At 45.1% G+C, this 23205-nt stretch overlaps 1 long non-coding RNA gene across 1 annotated transcript; it reads right to left on the bottom strand.

The window, feature by feature from the left end:
* Nucleotides 1–332: 332 nt before the first annotated feature.
* LOC139358030 (uncharacterized) lies at nt 333–2940 on the bottom strand. The gene is made up of 2 exons (XR_011612240.1): nt 2796–2940; nt 333–555 (listed from the first exon to the last, which is right to left on the bottom strand). It is a non-coding gene; the product is annotated as an uncharacterized lncRNA (long non-coding RNA).
* Nucleotides 2941–23205: the final 20265 nt, after the last annotated feature.

Genomic DNA, 23205 nt, shown 5'->3' with positions numbered 1-23205 from the left:
ACTAACTTTGATTACACCACCATGTGTTCAGAAGTCTGTCTCTCCTACTGTGTGCCCCCTAAGGGCAGGGGCTGGGTCTTAATTCATCTTTATATTTCTAAAACACAGCAATATTAGACACTGGTGAGTAGTGGATGAATGGATGAATAAGACTCAATAAAGGCATCAGCTTTAAAAGGCATCAGCAGGTGATTTCTGAAAACTTGCCAGATCCCCATGTCTGAGTCCTCCTTTCATCTCCTCCTTGACTCCCCTAAGAATCCTTGCCATGGTCCCCTTCTAATCCATCTCACCACCTCCTCACCTCGGCCAGGAATGGCCTCGCCCAGTGATTTTTATTCTTGGCTGCCTATTAGAATCACATGGGGAGCTTAACAAATATACTGATGCCTAGATCTCACTCCAGATCAACTAAACCCAGTGTGCAGCTGAGGTTGAGAACCTCTACACCCAGGCCACCAGAAAGTTCCACATCACGTGCTCTGAGGCAGCAGGCTCTTTGAAAGCATGGGTTGGTGTTCACAGTACTTGGCATTCATAGTATACATGGAAAATCTAGACAGAAATAAAAAACAGAAACAAAACAAAAGAAAACAGGAGGGAAATTAAAAACAACAAAAAAAAAACCAACAACAACAGAAAAAATACCTTTATGCCCTGGCAAAGAGCCTGCCCTGTTGTAACGCACTGGGCAGCTGGATTAGGAATATCTACTGTGAGGTACTAGATGTGCTTCTGCCCTGGGACTTTGGTCCTGCAATCCACTGTTGCCCAATCTTCCATGGGCCTTTCAGGCTTTTACTGTGCTCAGCATGTGATCAGCTTGCTGAGGCTCTAACACCTACTGTACTCACTGCAGCCTCCTGTTCACTTGCCGCTCAGTGAAGCCCAGGTTGGCCATCATCCTTGCCGAACCCGGGTGACCTTTAGTTTAATTGGCTTTCGTGGCCTCCAAGGAGGTCAACTTGAGATTGTCGGCTGATTACCCAAGGGCCTGCACCCGCCTGGGAGGGCAGCTGGATCACTGCATAATGATCAGGGCTACAAGGCCATGCCCCTGGGCTGGGCTTGCTGGCCTCCGAGCTCATAGAGAAACTTAATTTTGACTTTTCAGCTGCCACTGCAGCTGTGAGTCTCTGGAGCAGTCTTTACTTAAAAATGTACCATTAACCTTGCCCTTATGGCTGTCTTTTCCCCAGCTTCCTTCTTCTAGGGGCCCAGAGACTTAATTAAAGACCTTTAACCTTTCTTTACACTTTTGGCTATTTTAATGGGAGTGCTTGAATTGGGTTCTGTCAAGTCAAAAAGCAGTTACCTATTATCTCTTAGGATCACAGAGTGTCAAAGAGGGAATCTGAGACCTCACCCATCACAGAGGTTCTCAAGCCTGGCAGTAGAGTAGAACCACCTGGGGAGTTTGAAAAGGACTGGTGGCTAGGCCTGACCAATTCAGTAGCATCTCTAGAGGTGGGGATTAGGCACTGGTGTTTGCAAAGCCTCCTGGTGATGCTAATGAATAGACATGGTTGATAACCATTCATTAACCAAAATTCCTTTATTTTTCATATGAGAAAATTAAGACTGAGGTGCTTGGGGGCAATTCTGAGCTGCTAGCCCTGCTTGGATGTCCAGGGAATCTGGAGACAGAACAATAACCCATAAAGTTCTGTTCTCATCTGCCAATTAGATTTCCCTGGAGACTACTTGCCTGCTCTGTCACCTTCTTTCCACTGCTTACATTTCTTTTTTTTTTTTTTTTGAGACGAGGTCTCACTCTTGTCCCCCAGGCTGGAGTGCCATGGTGCGATCTAGGCTCACCACAACCTCCACCTCCCGGGTTCAAACAATTCTCCTGCCTCAGTCTGCCAAGTAGCTGGGATTACAAGTGCGTGCCACCACACCCAACTAATTTTTGTGTTTTTAGTAGAGAGGGGGGTTTCACCATGTTGGCCAGGCTGGTCTCGAACTCCTAACCTTAGGTGATCTGCCCACCTCGGTCTCCCAAAGTGCTGGGATTACAGGCGTGAGCCACCTCGCCTGGCCCCCACTGCTTACATTTCTGTCAGAAATCTGAGAGGGCCAGCCGGACGCAGCGGCTCACGCCTGTAATCCTAGCACTTTGGGAGGCTGAGGCAGGCAGATTTCTATAGGCCAGGAGTTCAAGACCAGCCTGGCCAACATGGTGAAACCCCATCTCTACTACAATACAAAAATTAGCTGGGTGTGGTGGTGGGCGCCTGTAGTCCCAGCTACTCAGGAGGCTGAGGCAGGAGAATTGCTTGAACCTGGCAGGCAGAGGCTACAGTGAGCTGATATTATGCTGTTGCACTCCAACCTAGGTGACAGAACGAGACTCTGTCTCAAAAAAAAAAAAAAAAAAGGAAATCTCTAAGGTTCTAGAATCTCTCTTCTTTCCAAAACCGCAAATCCTTTTTCTTTTCTTTTCTTTTTTTTTTTGAGATGGAGTCTCATTCTGTTGCCCCGGCTGGAGTGCAATGGAACAATCTCAGCTCACCGCAACCTCCGCCTCCCAGGTTCAAGTGATTCTCCTGCCTCAGCCTCCTGAGTAGCTGGGATTACAGGCGCCTGCCACCATGCCTGGCTAATTTTTGTATTTTTAGTAGAGACGGGGGTCTCACCATGCTGGCCAGGCTGGTCTTGAACTCCTGACCTCAGGCAATCTGCCCGCCTTGGCCTCCCAAAGTGCTGGGATTACAGGTGTGAGCCACCGCCCCCAGCCTAAAACCCCAAACTCTTAATATACTCATTCAATAGATGTGCCAGTCAAAGTGCACCTTGCCTTGGGTCACCAAGCAAGTGTCTTTGTCCAGGGTTCCATTTTCAGTCCCCCATGGCCGCAATCTGCTGAACTTGGGCTCTCACCAGGGGGTGCCAGGAGCATGGTTCATTTTCAATCCGATTTCAAAGCTGGAAGTTAGGACACTTTGAACACTTAACTGAGGGGGAAGCTAGATGTTTTGGGCTTTTTTTTTTTTTTTGGCTCTCTTTTCATTTTGTAGGTGCTAAATCATGATGACAACACATTGGGCCTGAAGCTGCAGATGAGGAAGAGGTGACCACGCTGTGTGAGACAAGCAAAGGACCTAGAGTGGAAAAATTGTAGGAGACATGCGCTCACTCTCACGGTGGTACAAGAGCCTCCCTGCATGTTAGGCTGTCGTCCCCTCATTTGCCTCACCCTAGGACCCAGCTCTAAGGCAGGAAGAGGGAGGGCAGGGGAAGGGGGAAAATTCCATCCTAGCTGCAGGACTAAATCTAGAATTTATTCCAAGTTAAATATAGATGGAATGCTAATATGCCAGTCTTAGCCTGCCTGAAGCAGCGAGTCCGGCTCAAAGACCAATGACCTTGCAAGCAGAGAAGGCTATCGCTGAGAGCCCCCCATGGACGCCGACGCTGCTCTGAGGAATGTTCAGCCTTTCTCCCTCCCACTGTAGCCTCTGCTTCACCAGCCTAATGGAGCCTCTGAGCGAAGGTGGCCCCTAGAGAGGCACAGAACAGTGACTCCTCAGAAGGGACAAGTCTAAATGTTTCTTTTTCTTTTTCTTTTTTTTTAAAAATTATACTTTATGTTCTAGGGTACATGTGCACAACGTGCAGGTTTGTTACATATGTATACATGTGCCATGTTGGTGTGCTGCACCCATTACCTCGTCATCTTTTTCTTTTTTTTACTCGAGACGTTGCTTCAGAAATAAGCTTGAGTCCTGAGGCTTAGCAACGGTCCTAGAGTACGGGGCAGGAAGTGTGACTTCAGAGCATGGGAAAGTAAGCCTCTCCTCTTCTTTGTGGAAATGTTCACTGTCGTGGTCCACTCTGACCCCAGAGTTCATAATTAGAGCTTTATACCCTTTGTCTAATGTGAACTGCAAATTCCTTGGGGAGTTAGTGTACATTGAACCATATTAGTTCTTATTGAGAGCTGGAATGCCTGCCCCAACGCTGTATGAAACAACCTCACACCCCTGCGGGCGCGACTGGGGTCCCTTCCCTGCTGAGATGCGTGTTAGGCCACTCTGACCCGAGGCAAAGCTCTGTTCACCATCTGCATCTAATAATCAATTGTCATGTGTTATCCTGTGACTTCACTATGTTATTTTATTAAAATGTATTAATATTCAAGGCAACATGGGATCCTGGACTAAGGAACGTTAGTGAAAAAACTCATGCCGTCCGAATAAAAGTCTGTAGTTAACAGGCTGGGGTGCAATGGTGTGATCTTGGCTCACTGCAACCTCTGCCTGCTGGGTCCTAGTGATTCTACTGCCTCAGCCTCCTGATAGCCAGGATTACAGGTGCCCACCACCACATCCAGCTAATTTTTGTATTTTTAGTAGAGACGGAGTTTTGACACGTTGGCCTGACTGGTCTTGAACTCCCAACCTCAGGTGATCCACCCATCTCGGCCTCCCAAAGTGCTGGGATTACAGGCGTGAGCCACTGTGCCCAGCTAACAACATTGATTTCTTAGTTTAGACAAATGTACCGTGGTTGAATAAGATGTTAACATTAGAAGAGGCTGGGGGGCAACTACACGGGAGCTCATTGAGCTATCTCTGCAACTTTTTTATAAATTTAAAATTATTCTGGGCTGGACGTGATTACACGTCCTGTAATCCCAGCACTTTGGGAGGCCGAGGCATGCAGATCGCTTGAGGTCAGGAGTTTGAGACCAGTCTGGGCAACATGGCGTAACCTCATCTCTACTAAAAATACAAAAATTAGTGGGGCATGATGGCACATGCCTGTAATCGCAGCTACTCTGGAGGCTGAGGCAGGAGAATCGCTTGAACCCAGAAGGCAGAGGTTGCAGTGAGCAGAGATCACACCACTTCACTCCAGCCTTTTAAAATGCACTTTTATAAATATCTTTGACAAAATGCCTTTAAAATATCTTTTCTGGTGTGTGTGTATGTGTGTGTGTGTTTGAGTTTCCTTCAGATAACTGAGAGCTTGTTTTCACATGAAGCAAAAATCTGCTCATGCATATTGTTTGGGAAAGTCTTGTTTTCTTAGAGAGGTCTGGAGGCTCTAAAAAATACCTACGGCTTCCTTCTATTCATTTTATATATTTTGGTCCAAAGATTTCATAATTCCATCCCCACCCTGGCTATTCCCTAGGGTTATGAGAGAAAAAGAAAAATATTTTGTAAAGAGCAGGGATTGTATTCTTTTCTTGGCATGTTCCCCTACAAAGCACTGTGTATACTTAAGCCTCTGTATAAATAAATGGCACAAATATAGATGTTATGGGGGAGGGCTCATCTTGCCTGACGGCTTTCTGGGGCCCAATGCAACTGTTTTGTTCACGTGTTTATGAATTGGGGCTAGCTTGTGCTTTGAATTAGGACCAAGAAGAGATGTAAATACCCAACATATTGATTGTCACACATGACCCTTTTTTGGAATTTGAGGAAGAAGATAATGAAAAGGGAAGGGGAAAAGAAGAAAAACTAGTGGCCGGGTGCGGTGGCTCATGCCTGTAATCCCAGGACTTTGGGAGGCTGAGGTGGGTGAATCACTTGATGTCAGCAGTTTGAGACCAGCCTGACCAACATGGTGAAACCCCATCTCCATTAAAAATACAAAAATTAGCTCGACGTGGTGGCGGGCACCTGTAATCCCAGCTACTTAGGAAGCTGAGGCAGGAGAGTCGCTTGAACCCAGCAGGCAGAGGTTGCAGTGAGACAAGATGGCGCCATTGCACCCCAGCCTGGGCAACAGAGCGAAACTCTGTCTTCTGCAAAAAAAAAAAAAAAAAAAAAAAAAAAATAGAAGAAGGAGGGTGGGTGCTGTGCTTCATGCCTGTAACCCCAGCACTTTGGGAGGCCCTGGTGGGAGGAATGCTTGAGCTCAGGAGTTTGAGACCAGCCTGGGCAAGACAGTGAGACCTTGTCTTAATTTTTAAAAAAATAGAAGAAGGAGATAGGGTTGCAAGAGCCCTAAAAAAGGTGAAGGCTCAATCTAAAGTGCATCCAGTTTCCTGGGGATCCTGTTGAACTGCAGATTCGGATTCAGTAGGCCTGCAGGGGCTGGGATTCTTCAGGTCAAACAAGCTCCCAGTGAGGCTGCTGCTCCAGGTACCTCACTAGAGAAATAAGGCCTGGCAGACACTGTACCTTCAAAGCAGTAGTGCAATGGCATTCTCCGTCACTGCTGCTACTCTTGACTTCTGGTTCTCTCTAGCACCTCCCAGACCACTGTTACCGCCTGGATCACTGCCAGTGCTTTTTTTTTTTTTTTTTTTTTTTTTTGGTACATGATGTCAAAAATGCGAAAGCTTTACAAAGCTTCCCTCAACATTGCATAGGGGAAATCTTCTCTTCCAAAGTCTCTCCAGCAGCTTCTTTTTCCCCTCTACCACGATTTTTTTGCTTCTTGATCTCATTTCCACCCCTTTTTTAGTTTGAACCACTCATTCATTCAATTCTCTGTCCTCCTCTCTCTATCCAAACTAGTTTTATTTCTCTAGAGAGTTTTTGTTTTTGGAGATGAGGGGATCTTGCTATGTTGCCCAGTCTGGTCTTGAACTCCTGAGCTCAAGGAATCCTCCCACCTCAGCCTCCCAAGTAGCTGGGACTACAGGTGTGCTCCATCATGCCTGGCTAATCTAGAGATTTTAATGCACAGTCTGCACCAAGAATAGTTTCCACCTTTTCTTTTTGGTCCCACCCAGGAACGAAATTAGCATCTCTTAATGGTGAGTGAAATTAGAGTAGATGCCAGATGCAGTGGCTCACGCCTGTAATCCCAGCACTTTGGGAGACCGAGGCGGGTGGATCACAAGGTCAGGAGTTCGAGAACATCCTGGCTAACACAGTGAAACCCCGTCTCTACTAAAAATAAAAAAATTAGCCAGGCATTATGACAGGTGCCTGTAGTCCCAGTTACTCGGGAGGCTGAGACAGGAGACTGGCGTGAACCCAGGAGGCGGAGCTTGCAGTGAGCCCAGTGAGTACCACTGAACTCCAGCCTGGGTGACAGAGTGAGACTCTGTCTCAAAAAAAAAAAAAAAAAAAATTAATAAATAAATTATAGTAGACTCAGTGTGTAGCTTTTTTCATCTCCCAGGCCACTTCTTTATGAAGTAACCTCCACCACAATGTATAGTTTCTAGAAAGTCTGAAGGAGCACTGATGTTTTCCCTCAAATGCAGTTTCTATGTCACCATGGTAAATAAGAATTTTCAGGCTTGCAGTCAAGGACAGCCTTTCAAATTCTCTTTGGATGAAACTAATCCCCAAGGCTGTTCAACCCCCCTATAACTAAGAAGCTTACAAGGCCAAATATTTGATGCACTGGTCTGAAAACAATGATTTGGGTGTCAGTCACTGACAACACATCGTAATGCTTACCACTGTCCTTCCAAACCCACTGCGGACCAATAAACAGTGATTATGCTGACAGAGCTGAAACAAACCTTTTCATCTGTAAGTATTCATTTAACTCTGGAAACCTTAAAGCTGGCTTGGTGATCATCTCATTAGATTTTTCTACAGGGTGCCAATACCAAAATGATACAGTATTATTTAAAAGTGGCTTATATACCATTCTATCAAATGAAACTGTCTATGAACTGGTATTTGCACAAATTTATGTTGTAATGGTAAATGATACTTATCATGAAGAGCCTGGAGCACTCACTTAAGTGCCTTCTGAATCATGCAAGAAAGCTGCAATATTTGTTTAATATTTTATGGTGTTAAATGTATTTGAAGTTCATTCTTGGGAAATTGGCCATCTATGCCTAATAATAACTTACACTGGCAGATTTATTTCCAGCTTGGCCCGCATTTTCAACAAGAACATTTAATAAACTGTATTTTAAAACTGAAGGAATTGAGATGAAGGAACTTGCCCAAAGTCCATAGGTGGTAGTAAGTGGAAAATCAGGACAAGAAGCCGAGCCTTCTGTTTTCTTTTATATGGTTCTTTATTTGATTAACCAGAACACCCATTTCTCTTACAATCACTAATAGATAAAGTCAACTGAGTGTAATCCTGGGTTTAAAGTGTCACAATAAACTAAGGAGACAAATTTGGTTTTACCTCCATCTACATCCTGACAGAATTTTCTTTTTCTTTTGTTTTTTTTTTTTTTTTGAGATGGAGTCTCGCTCTGTTGCCCAGGCTAGAGTGCAATGGCACCATCTCGGCTCACTGCAGCCTCCACCTCTCGGATTCAAGAGACTCTCCCACCTTAGCCTCCTGAGTAGCTGGGATTACAGGCATCCGCCATCATGCCTGGCTAATTTTTGTATTTTTAGTAGAAACAGGGTTTCACCATGTTGGCCAGGCTGGTCTCAATCTCCTGACCTCAGGACATCCGCCCACCTCAGCCTCCCAAAGCACTGGGATTACAGAAGTGAGCCACCGTGCCCGGCCTCTTTTTCTTTTTCCTTTCCTTTATTTATTTATTTATTTATTTATTTATTTATTTATTTATTTATTTATTGAGACAGAGTCTCACTCTGTCGTCCAGGCTGGATGGTGTGCAGTGGTGTGATCTTGGTCCACTGCAACCTCTGCCTCCCAGGTTCAAGCGATTCTCATGCCTTAACCTTCCGAGTAGCTGGGACTACAGGTGCATGCCACCACGCCCAGCTAATTTTTATATTTTTAGTAGAGATGGGGGTTTTACCATGTTGGCCAGGCTGGTCTTGAACTTCTGGCCTCAAGTGATCTGCCGACCTTGACCTCCCAAACTGTTGGGATTATAGGCATGAGCCACCGCACCCAGCTCAGAATATCCATATCCAAAATTCACATGGAAATTGTCTTTTAATTTGTCTGGGGATGATATACACTTATAACTTTATTTTTCTTTTCACACTTTTTATGAATCAACCAAGAAAAAGAAAATGGCTTGTTACCTTGGGATCACAGACAATTTAAATCCGATTTGATTCAACAAACATCAGTTAAGTATCTATTTATGTGGCACACAGGTTGCTGGGCTTTGGAAATAGAGTGGCTGATAAGACATGGTCATCTCCAGCTGGAGGGATTTACAGAGTTGTTAAACAGGTGCTGAGGCTACTACAGTGGCCCAAGAGGGAATGGTCAACTGGGAGATGGGTTACTGGGGAGGGAGCAGCTGATTCTTGAGGATGAGCGGGCAATTCCAAGGCATATGGGCGTATGGAAGGTGGGATTATTACGGAAGGAGGAAAGCTGATGTGTGACACCACTGGATCAACCAAGCTGCCAATAGTCTGGATGCCTGAAGGTGAGAGTCTGGAGGTCATGTGAAGAGACAGGGCTAGGTCAGGCACTATGGCACACACCTTTAATTCCAGCACTGTGGGAGGCTGAGATGGGAGGATCGCTTGAGCCCAGGCATTTGAGACTAACCTGGGTAATATAGTGAGATCCCCATCCATCCCTACAAAAAGTTAAAAAATTAGCCAGGCAAGCGGGTGAGTACCTGTAGTCTCAGCTACTTGGGAGGCTGAGGAGGGAGGATTCCTTGAGCCTGGGAGGTAGAGGTTACAGTGAGCCAGCCATGATTGTGCCACTGTGCTACAGCCTGGATGACAGAGTGAAATCTTATCTCAAAAAAAAAAAAAGAAAATTAAAAAATTTTACAAAACGAGATGAAGCTGGGCCAAACCCTGTGTGTCACATTAATGGGCAGTGGAAATTGAAATTTCCCCATTGACAAGGGGAAACCAAAGAAGAATTTTAAGCACAAGAGTAACTGTGGCAATTCCAGCTTTTTGCCCACATGAAGGTCCCTCCTCCTCTTCTCTCTCTTGTCACTCTTGCCCTCTGACAGGATATACCTTCTGCTCTCCATGTTTATAACAAGCCAGCTCTAGCAAAACCCCTGGTGGCCATTTTAGTCAGAGGCCCTGCATCCTCCCACTATACACACTGTATGATTTTGGATCCCAAAACATATTACCCACTCGATGACCTGTTTTATTTGCCAGACTTGACCTAAATCATTAATCATATTTCTTAATAGTTGATATGGTTTGGCTCTGTGTCCTCACCTGAATCTTGTTGAATTGTAATTTGCAATGTTGGGGGAGAGACCTGGTAGGAGATGATTGGATTGTGGCGGTGGATTTGCCCCTTCCTGCTCTCGTGATAGTGAGTTTCCATGAGATCTGGTTGTTTAGGTCTTATTGTTTAAAAGTGCGTAGCACTTCACAGTTCACTCTGTCTCCCTTTCTCCTTTCCAGCCATGAGAACACATGCTTTGCTTCTCCCCTTCACCTTCTGCCATGATTGTAAGTTTCCTGAGGCTTCTCCAGCCATGCAGAACTGTGAGTCGATTAAACCTCTTTTCTTTATAAATTACCCAGTCTCACGTAGTTCTTTATACCAATGTGAGACTGGACTAATACAATAGTCAAGATAAAAGAAGTCAGGACTTCCCACTAAACAAAGTATGAATCTCGGTTCCAGATGCTTAGATAGTCTAAGTTTTGGGCTATAGTCATTCTTGGTGCTACAAGAATGATGACTTTTAGAGATCAGTAGATTGAGTTATGATTGCAGGAGAAAGTCCTTGTCTGCTTTCTGACTAGCAGATAAACTGGCATTACAAACAGGAATGCTCTCAAGTCTTCCTTCACCTCTGAGACTTCCTGCATGGGCTCCTGGAGGAAGAGAGATATGCAGATCCACTTGATGCCTACATGGCTTCCTTCCTGGCCATGCAAGGCCACAGGGGCCTTATTGAAAGTTATTCCAGGCCGGGTGCACTGGCTCACGCCTGTAATCCCAGCACTTTGGGAGGCCAAGGTGGGCGGATCACGAGGTCAGCAGATAGAGACCATCCTGGCTAACATGGTGAAACTCTGTCTCTACTAAAAACACAAAAACAAAATTAGCCAGGAGTGGTGGCGGGCACCTATAGTCCCAGCTACTCGGGAGGCTGAGGTGGGAGAATGCAGTGAACCTGGGCCGAGATCATGCCATTGCACTCCAGCCTGGGCGACAGAGCAAGACTCTGTCTCAAAAAAAAAGAAGAAAGCTACTCCAGCCCCTCTCCTAATCGACAGTTTCCCATCTCTGTTCCCACCTCTGTCTTTCTGCTTGGCTTCCTGAATTTCCATTCCAAGCTCTTGAAGCTGCTTCTCATCAACTGCCATTTGGTTTGCAACCAGCCTCATTTGGCATTGGGTGCCTGAGATTACTCCCCTTGGCTCCAGGCACAATGATTTGAGGTCAAGGAGCACTCCACTCTTAGCCACTCCCAGTCCACTCCTGCCTGATGTGGCTTGGAAACAATTATGGCACCACCTATTTGTAAACTCTTAGATGAAGAGCAAAAACAATCTTACTCTGGCCCAACAGCTTAATATCTGCTTTATTTGAGGATGACCCAGTGTGGTAGTCAGGGTTCTCCAGAGGAACAGCACCAGTAGGGAGTGTGTGTGTGTGTGTGTGTGTGTGTGTGTGTAAAGAAACTGACTCACTCAATTTTAGAGGCTGGCAAGTCTCAAGATCTGCAGGGTGATTCAGCAAACTAGAGACCTAGGTGAGCCAATGATGTAGTTCCAGTTCAAGTGCAAAGGCCTAAGACCCAGAAGAGCTGATAGTGTAGTTCCAGTCTGAAGGCTTGAGACCCAAGAAGAACTGATGTTTCAGTTTGAGTCTGAAGTCAGGAAAAACGAATGTCCCAGTTCAAAGGCAGTCAGGCAGGAGGAATTGTCTCTTACTTAGGGGAGGGTCAAACTTTTGTACTCTCAGTCTTTCAACTGATTGAACATCAGACAGGGGAATCTTCTTTACTCAGTGTATTAATCCATTCTTGCACTGCTATAAAGAAATACCCAAGACTGGGTAATTTATAAAGAAAAGAGGTTGAATTGGCTCACCATTCTGCAGGCTGTACAGAAGGCACAGCAGCTTCTAGGGAGGCCTCAGGAAACTTAAAATCATGGTGGAAGATGAAGGGAAAGCAGGCACATCTTACCTGGCCAGAGCAAGAGAGAGGGAGGAGGTGCCACACACTTTTAAACAACCAGTTTTCCTGAGAACTCTATCATGAGAACAGCACCAAAGGGGAAAATCTGCCCATTGATCCCATCACTCCCCACCAGGCCCCACCTCCAACACTGGGGATTACAATTCAACACGAGATTTGGGTAGGGACACAGATCCAAACCATATCAGTCAGTTTATCAAGTTAAATGTTAATCTTATCCAAAAAAACTCTCACATCCAAAATAATTTTTGACCAATATCTGGGTACCCTGTGGCCCAGTCAGGTTGACATGAAATTAACCATCGCACCCAGTACATCAACAATATTTATACACTATAAAATCATCAATAGCCGGGTGCGGTGGCTCACGCCTGTAATCTCAGCCCTTTGGGAGGCCAACGCGGTGGATCACCTGAGGTCAGGATTTCAAGACCAGCCTGACCAACATAGCGAAACCCCATCTCTACTAAAAGTACACAATTTAGCCCAGCATGGGGCAGGTGCCTGTCATCCTAGCTACTCAGGAGGCTGAGGCAGGAGAGTTGCTTGAACCTGGGAGGCGGAGGTTGCAGTGAGATCAGGCCACTGCACTCCAGCCTGGGTGACAAGAGCCAGAATCCATCTCAAAAAAATAGAAAAAAAAAAAAAGACATCAATAATTTGTGCAACACATACAAGGTATGTTTATTTCCCAGGTATCCTGGGTTTTGCAAGCTTTATTGTTTTTATCAGCTAAGTTTTAAAAATTGAAGGTTCCCCCAAAGGGGCAGCATATATGTAAACACTTATTTTTATCTACCTGTATTTCCTTCACTAATATTTTAACTATCTTTGATTCTTACTTTGAAGGATGAAAAATTTAAAACTACATGTTTCATATTTCCTTTGAGCCTTTTATCTTGTGCCTTTCTTGTTTTCGGTGATATTTTTAGAAAAAGATATTAAAAATGGTCATTATCAGTACTATGGGCTCCTAATGAGGAGGAGGGAGCTAACTGGAACAAATGTTGACTTGGAGTGGAGGGGAGAGAGCTGGGGAGAATGGCTGCAGGAGGGGGACCTGTGGTCCAAACCACTAAGCTAGGATAGAGCTGAGTCTGATCCAGCTGGTCAGGTCTGTGGGGATTCTGTCTGGGCTGAACATGCAGGGCACAAAATGGAATTTCTAAGGAGAGTTTGGGTGCCCTATTTGTATCCAACATGTTTATTCAAGCATCTATCTGTCCTGGGGAAGAGACTAGACAAACAGGGCCCCAGCCAGTGCTACCAGGGTTCATGGAAGGACAGGGAACTGGAAAGGTAATTGGAACCAGAGGTCACGGCAGAGAACAGTAATACAGATGGGCCATGTGCAGTTGCTTGTGATAGGGAGACTGCAGGTGCACACTCCTATAGACACAGATTCATTCTTGCCAGGAACACTGGGCATGGGACTCTTTTCATCTCCCCCTCAACAGTAGGTGATATGGTTTTGTTGTGTTCCCAACCAATCTCATCTTGAATTGTAGTTCCCATAATCCCCATGTGTGTGAGCGAAACCAGGTGGAGATAACTGAATCATGGGGGCAGGTTTCCCCATTGTGTTCTCATGATAGTGAGTTAGTTCTCACAAGATCTGATGGTTTTATAAGGGGCTTCTCCCCTTTGCTGGGCACTCATTCTACTGCTGCCCTGTGAAGAGGTGCCTTCTGCATGATTGTAAGTTTCCTGAGGCCTCCCCAGCCATGCAGAACTGTGAGTCAATTAAAACTTTTCCTTTATAAATTACCTAGTCTCCAGTATTTCTTTATAGCGGTGTGAGAACAGACTAATACAGTAGGGAAGGCTCTATATGCATTGTGAGCCTGGCCTTGCATGGGCTCAAGGACCAGGCAGAATGAGATGCAGATGTTGGCCTGCCTTCCTTCCAATTCTAAAGAGCTTTCCTCTTCACCCTCTTTGGTATGTATTCCGCAGTTACCATTGTCTTACATTTACATTTGTTACTTTATAGTTTGTATCAGAGCAGTTTCATGCATAGTGCCTCAATCTGAATCTGACACCAGCCTTGAAAGATGAGTAAAGGAGACATGAGGGAATGGACAGCAAGCAATTTAACCAAAGTCACATACAGTTATTTTGCTCCCCGCTCAAGTTCAAGGCTCCCACATCCTAAGATCAGTTCCAAGAGTCTATAGGAAGCTGCTGGCTTAGAAAACCAATGGTTTTGCATAAAGAGATATCCGAGGTTCTGCCAAGGTTCGCATCAGGCATCGGGAGCCTCATCTGGGTGACTGCCATGGGCTCCAGTCTCTGAATCAGTCTTTCCCAACTTCTTGTAGCCTGATTCTGAAATCTGCAGTTCATCAGCCCACTCTTGAATGCTCCCTTCCTTGAATAATGACCCTGGATTTGACCTAGATCCTCACAGTTGGCCTGCAAAGCTCACACCTATCTCTTTAATGGAAGGAGATAGAGGACTAGTTATCTCCAGATCCCTCAGAGTAAGAGTCTAGGGGAGCAAACACCTGTCTGGGTAATGAATATTTCCTTCCTGCCTCACATTTTATTCCCTTTCATGAGGACTTTCTTGTGTATCCTTTCTGATGATTAAAAATTATGTCTTGGCCAAGGGCAGTGCCTCATACCTGTAATCCCAGTGCTTTGGGAGGCTGAGCCAGGAGGATGGGTTGAGGCCAGGAGTTTGAAAATAGCCTGGCCAACATAGCAATACTCTGTCTTTATCTTTTTTTTTTTTTTTTTTTTTTTGAGATGAAGTCTTACTGTGTCAACCAGGCTGGAGTGCAGTGGCATGATCTCTGCTCACTGCAGCATCCACTTCCTGGGTTCAAGCAATTCTCCTGCCTCGGCCTCCTGAGTAGCTGGGATTACCGGCAAGTGCCACCATGCCCAGCTAATTTTTGTATTTTTAGTAGAGATGGGGTTTCACCATGTTGCTCAGACTGGTATTGAATTCCTGACCTCGTGATCTGCCCGGCTCGGCCTCCCAAAGTGGTGGGATTACAGGCATGAGCCACTACACCCAGCCTTTTTTAATTTTTAAAAATGGTATCTCTCTTATGGATGGCAGTCTTGCTATTATGATGATCCTTTTCAGGATCTTTGGTCTTTGTGAGATGTGGAAGTAAACCTCCATGCCATACATGGGAGTGCTAAAGGGCAATGAATGATTAATTAATTTTAAAGTCACAAACTGAGTACGAGGTGAGACAGCAGGCTCTAAATCCCTTTACTCCTAAACTCTGCCTCTCCCTAAACTGACAGGCAACATTGGAGAGCTCTTTGATTCCTCTTCTATTTAGCCAGGACAAAGAACTGGGTATAAATCTCCCCAGGTAGAAGGTGCCAAGAGAATGATTGAAAGGGACACGATGCTACTGTTCATTCTTTTCTCATCTTTTGGTGTCCTTCCTAACACCCGAAGCAAAAGGTTCTGAGAGGACACTAGGGTGGTTGGTCACAGTGTGGGGTATTACAAAATAGTCAACTCTTCCACCTTCACCCTCCCAAATGTACTTATTCCGAAGGTACTTATAACTCTTAATCCGTGGACTTGGTTTGGGGCATGGGATGGGTCTCAGACCAGGTTGCTGGTTGAGGAATATATATATATTTATACACCCATCTCCACCATAGACTGAGCTGCAAGGGGTTTTGGAGGCTTATGGCTCTTTGACTATGTTTGAAAGTGAACCAGACAGTCTTTAACATAGGAAATAAACGGCACTCTTCTTATCATTCTGTGTCTCAGGTTGGGTGCCCTAGAAGCTGATCCCCAGGTGAGGGTTCAGGTGCACACCTTAGTGGGGCAGCGCTGTAGGAGAAAGGGGTGAGTGAAACAGGATGAGACATGGAAAGGAACCAAGCAAGAATGTGATCCCAGATGGATTCTAGCTTCAGTCTGGCCCCTAAGGATGTGACTTGCACCACAGAGTTGCTCCCACCTTCAGGCAGGGGTGCAGTCTTGTGTATAGGGGATCACTCCCCGTCAATCAGGAATTGGTTGGCTATCCTGGATGGGAGTGGTGGTGTACACTCCAGGATGAGGGACTCTTGTGCAGCTGAAGGCACTTCTCTGGAGAAGAAGCCAGCTGTGAGCCCTTTGCAACCATCCAGGAGAGGCACCAACAGAGTTCACCTGTGACATGAGGTGCCATAGTGACTAACACAGGCCACTGGGCAGAGCTGAGGTCATAGAGACACCTGTTGTATTTTGGCTTCCTAGAATTAGGTTGAGGAGGTGTTCTGTTATTAAGAGGTTGATCTAGGTTTTGTGTGGCCTGAAATTGTAATTTGGGGAGCCCTTTTTAAGGACAAGAACACCAAACTGTGAATTCAGAATTAGGTTCACAACCTGTGCAAGTGGCAGGCCCTAAAGCTGAAGCTTTGTGAGCTTCATCTGTCTCTGGGTGTTTCAGTTCCTTTGGCCAAAAGAAAAAATCGAGGTTAAGAGCTTAAGTGAAATTGTCCAAAGACATCAATTAAAGAGGTGGCTGGAGATAGAGCCTGATTCTTCTGGTTCATAGTCCAACACCTGCTCTGTTATAGCACCAGCCATACCCACTGCAGAGGACTGCTGGGAGGGCTAGGAGGTAATAAACAAGAACATGCTTTGTAAGCTGTCCCTGAAGTGCCACGTGGCTATAAGGCATTATGATTAAATGAGCAATTGATCCATGAGGTGGGATGCTGCCAACTTGAATAATTTGGTCAAAGGAGATATATTTGTTATCTCCTGAGTTTTCCACACTGGCTTGCTAGGTTTGTACAATTTTTTTTTCCTTTTTTTCACATTCCTAGTTTGATTCAAAGTTGCAAGCTTCCAAAATTGGCATTAAGTCATAAAATAATAAATCTCTCAGGCTTGCAGCTACTTGCCTCAGCATGAAAATAGAAAATGGAGGCTTTGTCATAGAAAACAAGAGCATTCGTCCTTATTCTACCAGAATGAATCATTGATGAGCAGTCAACCATTCTTAAGAGGCAAGACTGAGGAGGTAAGAAAGGGTGCTCTCCGGAATTTATGGTGGAGAGCAATAATAGAGTGGATTCCTAAAAACATTTCTCTGTCCAAAAACTGTTGCCAGATGGCACAGCTAACTCTAAGTTCTGGATGCTTGAGTTTTTACCCAGTAAATTCTCCCTCACCCAAGTTTTTATTAATAATGGGTTGGGGAGGTTTCACTTATCTGCTAAAGGTAAGTGGATGTTACTTAGTTGGGATTAAGTTGCCCCTTGCAGCCTTTTCTGCAGACTGGACAGTTCTATGGAATTGTTGGACAGGTAGCACACTGGAGGAGCCAAACAGCATTATTGAAAAATGCCCTTCTTTCAGAGAACTTTTGTTCACTCTGTCGAAGATGAAGTCCAAGACTGTAGGACTTCAGCATCTGTGCTGGTAGAGAGTGCTTGTGCTAACCTCCTCTCCTATGAGGGAATCCCTTGTGGAATGCATCAGGGAGGGGGTCAGTCAGCCACCAATGGAACCCTCCCACTGACAGGGACTCACTTCTTCCTGACACCTGCCTCATTGTTGGGGACTCAGGATAGCTTTTCTTACTCTGCCCTGAAATCTGCCTCCCTTTCATTTTTACCTGTTGATATGTCTACCCAGTAAGAGTCATTCTGTGTTAGGCCGGGTGTGGTGGCTCACGCCTATAATCCCAGCCCTTTGGGAGGCTGAGGTGGGCAGATCACCTGAGGTCAGGAGTTTGAGACCAGCCCGGGCAACATGATGAAACCCCGTCTCTACTAAAAATACAAAAATTAGCCAGTTGTGGTGGTGTGCGCCTGTAGTCCCAGCTACTCAGGTGTCTGAAGCAGGAGAGTTCCTTGAACCCGGGAGGCAGAGGTTGCAGTGAGCCAAGATTGCGCCACTGCACTCCCACCTGGGTGACAAGAGCGAAACTCTCAAAAAAAAATAAAAAAAAATAAAAAAATAAATAGGAGTAGTCATTCTGTGTTACTGAACCTTAGGGATTAAGACCAAAGACGACTTCTTGCCTCCCTTTTATGTGTTGCAGAAATCCTCACACTTGCAATGCTTTTTCACATCTGGTTTTCTTGCTATGCTGTGCAGGCACATTTGACTTCTTTCTAGCTGCTCTCCAATGGCTAGCAAGTATCTGGCCCATGTTTGGTGTCTGAGAAATGTGTGAGAAATGAATGAATGAGTGAATGAATAAAATGCATTTTTTTTCTACATTACAGCTTTTCAAATATTGAGAAAGTTGTTAGGTTGTTTCTCCTATTCTCCATCTTTTTTTTTTTTTCCAACAAACTAATTACTCTTCAACAGTACCTTGCATTTTCAGACCCACTTTGTCTTGTCAACTTCCTTTGCCAGTATTCCTATTAAATTGTGGCCTTGGCTGGACATGATGGCTTATGCCTGTAATCCCAGCACTTTGGGAAGCCGAGGCGGGTGAGTCACTTGAGGTCAGGAGTTTAAGAACAGGCTGGCCAACATGGGGAAACCCTTGTCTCCACTAAAAATTTAAAAAATTAGCCAGGCGTGGTGGCAGGCACCTGTAACCCCAGCTACTAGGGATTCTGAGACATGAGAATTGTTTGAACCCAGGAAGCAGAGGTTGCAGTGAGCCGAGATCACACCACTATCCTCCAGCCTGGGTGATGGAGAAAGACTCCGTTAAAAAAAAAAAAAATTGTGACTTTTACAAGTGTTCACAACACGAACACTTTTACAAGTGTTCACAAGGTGTCACTGGGGTGGAATAGTGTGGGATCACCTTGTGGACACCATGAGCCTTTTATTGAAAGAAGGCTCCATGAATTCCTTCCAATGTTTTTATGACTGTTCCTACTCAAAGAAGGATGTCATGTCACTGGATTTGGAGCCAGATATAGCTGAGTGTGCATTTGAGTTCTACCACTTGCACCTGAGCTCTTGTTTAACTTATCCTTTTTGCATTTTAGATTCAGCAGCTGTAAACTGAAGCTAATTCTACAAATCTGTTGTGAAGGTGGACCAAAATAACATATGTAAAGTCCCTGACACATTTTCTGACTTGTACATAGTAGACACTCAATACATGGGAGCTATAACTATTTTTCGTGATCTCTGATTGGGGTAATATCAAGGGAATCAGTTAGATTAAGGCTAGATTCACATTTAACTAGAGTACACAATAGTTAAAGTATGCTAATAAAGAGACCCCTAGAGCTTTGGATATGAAAAAAATCAATGCATAGTCTGCATTCAAAAAGCAAAGTCTATAGTAACTATAAGATCATTTAAGTGAACATGATAATACTCTGAGATTTCCCAGAAGTTTTTATAATATAGTCTGTTTAGTTCAGGTAAGTCCGGTTTCATCCATAGGGGAATAGAGGCAGGGAAATATATAAGGTGGTACACACCTGGTAGGTTTTGCTGTTTCATCGGGCTACAAAGTAGGCCATAGAACCATCTAATATGATTTCTAGTAGACTGGAAGGTCAGGATACAACACAATGCTCCCACTAACTTCAGAGCCACTGGAAGAGCAGAAGAGTGCTGGAGAATGCAAAGGCCTGTTGCCTGGGACTAGTTTTCCCCCTTTCCTTTATATTTGAACACTTAGGCTCAGGTCCATGCTCAGAGATCTCTGCCAAATGCTTATAGAGGATACCTAGAATTGGCTGCCTGACCTTTGCCTTCTAGTACATTGACTAAAAGGAATTGCTCCAATTTAGACTGTAGCGAGATAGTGAATGTTTTTAGCTCCAAGGTACCAAAGCTCAGCCAGCTGAGAGAGGCCATCTCTTGGTTGGCCTGTCTGAAAACAGAGAACATGCTATGTGTAGCTCATTTGTGCTCTAAGGCCTATGGAGAAAAAGGGCATGAGGGCCTGGAGTTGGGACTCATAGAATCATTCCTCTTCTGTTTATGTTACTGGTCTGATCATCTTAGATGAGCATAAATTACAGTTGGTCTGCTATTTCTCCATTATCTCCTATCCCTCCCTGGTTTTTACACAGTAAGGCCATTTCATTTAATGGTCTCTCAACTGTGGGGAGGGGCCCAGTTTGGGGCATGTGGATATTTGCTCTCACTTACCACTTTGTTTATAGAACTCTCTGTCCTTGGCCTTGGAGAAGGTTCTTCAAGATCATGAATGCTGAGGGTAGATGGAGAAATGAGTGTGGGTGTGGGCTAATGGTATGATGAAGCACAGGAGGTGAAGTTTTCAAGATCCTGGGATTTGGGAATCTTCTTGACTTAACATATTTATGGCTTTCATTGCCTGTATTGTACATTCAGGATCAAGATTTAAGATCTTGAAACATAAGTGGACCATTCATTGAGGCTGGAATGTGAACCAAAGGGGACCCACGTCCTTGGAACTTTTCTTTTTCCTTCCTTCCTTTTGTGTACATCTCAGAATTCTAGGTGAGTCATTCAGATGTCACACTTAATGAGGCACCTAACTAGGGACTTTAGTGAGCAACCCCAAAGCCAGTTGCAAGGAACTCCAAGATTAGAACATGTGTTGTTCAGATCTTTGTCCGTGGCACGTGACACTACTTGCTACTGACAAAAACAAACAGCAAATTGATTTCCCCCTTCCTTCAAAACAAATAACAGAAAAACATGGGCAGTGAGTGGGAAGGCTTGGAGTTTCTATTTGTGCTAATTCTAGAACATTGGCCAAGATGAAAACCACCCTTGGCAGGGCATGGTGGCTCATGCTTGTAATCCCAGCACCTTGGGGTGGGCGGATTAGGAGGTCAAGAGTTTGAGACCAGCCTGGTCAATATAGTGAAACCCTGTCTCTACTGAAAATGCAAAACAATTAGCTAGGCATGGCGGCTGGTGCCTGTAATCTCCGCTACTTGGGAGGCTTGCTTGAATCCGGGAGGCGGAGATTGCAGTAAGCCCAGATCGCGCCACTGCGCTCCAGCCCAGGTGATGGTGCAAGACTCCTTCTCAAAAAAAAAAAAAAAGAAAACCGCTCTTATCAGTAAAATGGAAAGGTTAAATGGAAATATGGAAATTACCTTCTAGCCAAAATAGGGGGTGCAAATGAGGATTATGATTAGAATTATTGAGATGAAAGAAAAAAAATAAAGGTAGGTTAGGTATGGTTGGTTTTTTTTTTTTTTTAAATGGAGTCTCGCTCTTGTCACCCAGGCTGGGGTGCAGGGGTGCGATCTCGGCTCACTGCAACCTCTACCTCCCAGGTTCAAGTGATTCTCCTGCCTCAACCTTCTGAGTAGCTGGGATTACAGGAACCTGCCAGCATACCTGGCTAATTTTTGTACTTCTAGTAGAGACAGGGTTTTGCCCTGTTGGGGAGGCTGGTCTCAAACTCTTGACTTTAGGTGATCCACCTGCCTCGGCCTTCCAAAATGCTGGGATTACAGGTGTGAGCCACCACGTCCGGCCTAGATACGGTTTCTATTGGCAATATTAGGACTTGGGTGACATCCATGGGCATGGCCTCCTGGCACGGCAACCCTGCTTCTCCCTACAGTCCCATTTCTGACACCAGGCTGAACAGGTCATGTGGTCAAAATGCCCATACCAAGGGCCCTTCTCCTCTTGGTGCTTCTGGGATAAAAGTAGTAGGAGCCAGGCCAGGCGCGGTGCCTCAAGCCTGTAATCCCAGCACTTTGGGAGGCCGAGACGGGCGGATCACGAGGTTAGGAGATTGAGACCATCCTGGCTAACACGGTGAAACCCCGTCTCTACTAAAAATACAAAAAAAAAACTAGCCGGGTGAGGTGGCGGGCGCCTGTAGTCCCAGCTACCTGGTAGGCTGAGGCAGGAGAATGGCGTAAACCCGGGAGACGGAGCTTGCAGTGAGCTGAGATCCAGCCACTGTACTCCAGCCTGGGCAGCAGAGTGAGACTCCGTCTCAAAAAAAAAAAAAAAAAAAAAAGTAGTAGGAGCCAGTATTTATTGAGCGAGTGATATGAGCAGGCACTGTGTGAAAAGCTTAATTCATATTATCTCACTTATTTCTCATTGTAAGTCTCTATCACCATATTTTAGATAAGGAGACTGAGACTAAGAGGTTATCATTTACTCAAGATCACACAGCAAATAGGAATATAATTCTTTCATTTTTTCTAAATGTCTTGATCACTCTGACTCACACCTGTGGTGTTTTAGTCATTTTGGTCTTCTAGTCTTTTTCTGAGGTTTCCACTTTAGCTATTTGCTAGTGTAACTGCCCATCAGGTTCACCTTGTCTGCTGCCTAGACAAAGCCACTTTGTCAAGACAGGAGAATTGCAATAGAGAAAGAGTAATTCATGCAGAGCCGGCTGTATGGGAAACTGGAGTTTTATTATTACTCAAATCAGTCTCCCAAGCATTCAGGGATCAGAGTTTTAAAAGCTAATTTGGTGGGTAGGGGCTTGGGAAGTGGGGAGCGCTGATTGGTCAGTTGGAAATGGAATCATAGGGGGTCGAAGTGAGTGTTTCTTGCTGTCTTCTGTTCCTGGGTGGGATCGCAGAACTGGTTGAGCCAGATTATGGTCTGGGTGGTCTCAGCTGATCCATCAAGTGCAGGGTCTGCAAAATATCTCAAGCACTGATCTTAGGTTTCACAATAGTAATGTTATCCCCAGGAGCAATTTGGGGAGGTTCAGACTCTTGTGGCCAGAGGCTGCATGACCCCTAAACCATAATTTCTAAACTTGTAGCTAATTTGTTAGTCCTGCAAAGGCAGACTGGTCCCAAGGCAAGATGGGGATCTTTTCAGAAAGAACTATTTTGTTTCACAGTTGAATCATAAACTAAATTCCTTCCCAAGGTTAGTTCGGCCTATGCCCAGGAATGAACACGGTCAACTTAAAGGTTTGAAGCAAGGTGGAGGTTGGGTGCAGTGACTCACGCCTGTAATGTCAGCACTTTGGGAGGCCGAGGCAGGTGGATCACCTGAGGTCGGGCGTTCGAGACCAGCATGACCAACATGGAGAAACCGCGTCTCTACTAAAAATATAAAATTAGCCAAGTGTGGTGGCACATGCCTGTAATCCCAGCTACTCGGGAGGCTGGGGCAGGAGAATTGCTCGAAACCAGGAGGCGGGGGTTGTGGTTAGCTGAGATCAAACCATTGCACTTCAGCCTGGGCAACAGAGTGAGACTCTGTCTCAAAAAAAAAAAAAAAAAAAAAGCAAGATGGAGTCAGTTAGGTCTGATGTCTTTCACCGTCATAATTTCCTCAGCTACAATTTTTGCAAAGGTGGTTTCACTAATTTCATTACCATATCTACAAATTCAAGTGCGTC

Source organism: Macaca nemestrina, chromosome 13 (assembly GCF_043159975.1).
Source record: "Macaca nemestrina isolate mMacNem1 chromosome 13, mMacNem.hap1, whole genome shotgun sequence".
Taxonomy (NCBI): domain Eukaryota; kingdom Metazoa; phylum Chordata; class Mammalia; order Primates; family Cercopithecidae; genus Macaca; species Macaca nemestrina.
Note: the sequence above shows the minus strand (reverse complement) of the source record. Positions and strands in the feature narration are given on the sequence as shown.